Source organism: Hyaena hyaena, unplaced genomic scaffold (assembly GCF_003009895.1).
Source record: "Hyaena hyaena isolate Hyena2069 unplaced genomic scaffold, ASM300989v1 scaffold_17, whole genome shotgun sequence".
Classification (NCBI taxonomy): Eukaryota; Metazoa; Chordata; class Mammalia; order Carnivora; family Hyaenidae; genus Hyaena; species Hyaena hyaena.
The window spans coordinates 2,096,233-2,100,316 of NW_024080648.1; the positions used below are offsets into that span (position 1 = coordinate 2,096,233).

Here is a 4,084-nt window from a genome sequence, read left to right on the forward strand (position 1 = left end):
TCTGTGTGCCTCTTTGGCAGCTGGTCCCAGGGCAAGGGTACGGGTGAGGCGGCTGCTCTAACCTGCAGGCTGTCTGTGGTCAGGCCCCTAGTGTCCAGCTCCCCTGGACAGAGCTTGAGGGCATGATACCCCAGGATCTGGCTCCCAGCCCTGATAATGGGTGGCCCCCACAGCCCCCGCAGCCCCCGGCCCAGGGTGAGGGTCTCCTCTGACCTGAGAATGGCTACTCCCTGATATGAGCCAGTGGCTGAGATTGGTGTTGGTGCCTTTGGAACGGTATACAAGGCCCGAGATCCCCTCAGTGGCCACTATGAGACCCTCAATAGTGTGAGAGTCCCTAATGAAAGAGGTGCTAGAATGGGGGCTTTCCCATCAGCACAGTTCCTGAGGTGCCCTTACTAAAGCTGGTGGCCTTATTGAGGTGGCTGGAGGCTTTTGAACCTCACAGTGTTAACCTGCTGGTGGACCTCTCTGCCACGGCTCGAACTGACTGAGAGACCAAAGTGACCCTGGTGTTTGAGCACTTGAACCAAGGCCAAAGAATGTATGTATCTGGAGAAAGCACTCCCGCCAGGCTTGCCATGGGAGACTATCAAGGAAATGATGCACCAGTTTCTCAAAGGCCTAGATTTCCTTCAGGCCAAGTGCATCATTCCCTGAGATCTGAAGCCAGAGAACATTTTGGTCATAAGTGGTGGGACAGTCAAACTGGCTGACTTTGGCCTGGCCAGAACCCACAGCTTTCAGATGGCCCTTACTTGTTACACTCTGGTGTTGGGCTCCAGAACTTCTACTGCAGTCTACATCTGCGACACCCGTGGACGTGTGGAGTGTTGGCTGTATCTTCACAGAGGTGTTTCGTCGCAAGGCTCTCTTCTGTGGAAACTGAAGCTCACCAGTTAGGCAAGATCTTTGACGTGGTCGGCTGCCCCCAGAAGATGCCTGGCTCCGAGATGTGTCTCTGCCCCAGGGAGCCTTTTTCCCCAGGAGGCCCACCCAGTGCAGTCAGGGGTATCTGAGATGCAAGAGTCTGGAGCACAGCTGCTGCTGGAGTTGCTGACTTTGAACCCACACAAGTGAAGCCTTGCCTTCTGAGTCCTGCAGCACCTTACCTACAAATGGCAGAAGGTAAACCCATAGTGAGCAGTGAGGGGCTGCAACTGTACCCAGAGAAGAAAAGCTGTCACTTTTCTCTTCCTTTGAACTTTCCAGTGGAGAGGCCCCCAGCTGAGAAGGTGGGGTCTCAAGCCTTCATCTCTGAGGCTGTGGAAACTTCTCCTGTGTCTTTTTACAGAGAATATTTTGCTGCCTTAATGACATTCCCATCCCTCTTTTCGAAGCTTATCCTTCCCTTGCCCCCCTATTTCTGGACACGCAAGGGATATGTTCCTTGTTCTCCCCTTTCCTATCTTGATACTGGGATCTTGTTTATATAGGAAAAATAAACAAGCAAATAAATAAATAGCTTTAAAATTGTTTGGGGCACCTGGGTGGCTCAGTCAGTTAAGCGTGGGACTTTGGCTCAGGTCATGATCTCACAGCTCATAGCATCAGGCTCTTGTAAATTTGAATTCCAAGTTGTGCGCAGATTTTACTTAAAAAATAAAAATATTTTTTAAAAAGAGTAAAATATGAGATATCTGAGGACAAAACTTGTTGACAAAGGAACAAGAAGACATTGCTGGGTATATTTGGAAAACATCAGGAGGAAACACCTAGGGAGAGGCTGGTGAGGAGAGGAATGAAGTGAGAAGGTAAGGAGGTAGCCAAGTGCTATTCAGGGAGAACCTCTGAGACATAGATGACAAGGACTTTGGATTTTATTATATTTTTTTCTTTATTAAAACAAATTTATCATTAAGAGGTTTTTAAGAAGAAACTGATAACGAGCATCCCTTTGACCAAGGACACTCTGGATCAACTGATTAAGTCCACGAAATCCACAGATTGACTCAGATATCAAAAGTATTTTTGTTGCTCAGTAAATTTAGTTGTAAATATCACATTTACAATAATACAATAAGAAGGAAACTTCATTACTACATACAATTAGGTTTTATTGAAGAGAAAATTTTTGGCATGATGATTGACCACCAAAACTAAGTTTAAACTCATTACATAGGTATTTATAGACTGTCCTTTGCAAACAACGAACAACAATAAATAAATAACCTCACTTCTTTCTTGGAAGATGTAACCCAGTTACATCACAAGTATCCCCAAGTTTGCAGTTATGTGTGCTCTGAGAATCTTTGTAAAATTCAGTAGGTCTAAGAGCACTAGCTAACTACAAGGTCCCAACGCTCTTTCTAGCCATGTTCAATGAGGGATAAATTAATAATACTTTCTCCATTTTTTTTAAAGTTACATGATATGTGGTGTAAAACACCTAAATGTGTCTGTACATAAATGTTACCCTAGCTTTTTAAAAAATGATTTTTTTTTTTTTGGTCTCACTTTGAATTTAACAATAAAACTCAGAGGATGTAGAGATTTCCCATTAACCCTTGTTTCCCTAGTGCATAATTCTATTTTCAATATCACTCACCAGAATAGTACATTTTTACTAAGAATGAACCTACATTAACACGTTGTTATCACTCAAAAGCAATAATTTAACACATTTCACTCTTGATATTATACATTTTTGGGGTTTGACAAATGTATGATGACATATATCCATTATTATAATATGCTACAGAGGATATTTACTGCCCTAAAAGTCCTCTGTGCTCCTATTCAACTCTTCCCCACTCCCACTCCTGGCAACCACTGATTATTTTACTGTTTCCACAATTTTGCCTTTTTTGAATGTCATGTAGTTGAATTTAGACAGTATGCAGCCTTTTTCAGATTCACTTCTTCCACTTAGTAATATGTATTTAAGATTTCGCCATGTCTTTTCATGACTTGAAAGCGCATTTTTTTAAATGCTGTATAATATTCCATTGTCTAGATATACCACGGTATATTTACCCGGAAAGACATCTTGGTTGCTTCCAGGTTTGGATAATTATGAAGAAAGCTGCTATAAACATTCATGTGCAGGTTTTTGTGTGGACATAAGCTTTAAACTCCTTTGGTTAAATACCAAAGACCACAATCTCTGGGTTGTATGGAACCCAGCATTATATGAGAATTCCTATTGCTTCATTTCATTGCCATTGTATGTTGTCAGTGTTCTGGATGTTAGCCATTCTAATAAATATAATATCATCTTCTTGTTTTAATCTGCATTTCCCTGATGACACATGAAATGGAGCATGTTTTAATTTGCCATCTGTAGATTTTCTTTGGTGACACAGTTGTAAAGATCTTCGGACTGTTTTTTAATCAGGTTATTCGTTTCCTTATTGTTGAGATTTAAGAATTCTTTACATATTTTGGAAAACCATCCTTTATCAAACATATTTTGCAAATATTTACTCCTATTGTCTGGTCATCTATTCTCTTGATACTGTCTTTCACAGAGAATTCTTTATAATTTTAATGAGGTCCAACCTATTAATTATTTGTTTCATGTCTATCTTTGGTATTGTAGCTAAAAAGGTATCATTTATCTAAGATCATCTAAGCTTTTTTTTCTTTTTGTTAGTTTTATAGTTTTGTTTTTTACATTTAGATTTATCATCCATTAGAGTTACTTTTGTGAAGGGTACAAGGTCTCTGTCTAGATTCATTTATTTTTTTTTTTTCCATGTGCATGTACAGTCATTCCAGCACCATTTATTTTAGAGACTATCTTTGCTCCATTGTATTGCCTCAGTTTCATTGTGAGGTACCAGTTAACTGTATTTATGAGACTATTTCTGGGCTTTCTATTCTGTTATATTGACTTACTTGCCTTTTCTTTAGCGAATACCACAACATCTTCCTTATTACAACCGTAAAAGAAGTCTTGAAGTCAGGTAGCATCAGTCCTCGAAATTTGTTCTTCTCTTTCAATATTATGTGATTATTCTGGGACTTTTGCCTCTCCATATAAACTTTAGAATCATTTCGTCAATACCCATAAAATAACTTGCTGGGATTTTGATTAAAATTGTATTGAATTTATTGATCAAGTCGGGAAGAAATGATATCA

General features: G+C 40.1%; 1 pseudogene; it reads left to right on the forward strand.

Moving 5' to 3' along the window:
* Positions 1–219: 219 nt before the first annotated feature.
* On the forward strand, positions 220–1,080 carry LOC120222657 (annotated as a pseudogene).
* The last annotated feature ends 3,004 nt before the right edge of the window (positions 1,081–4,084 follow it).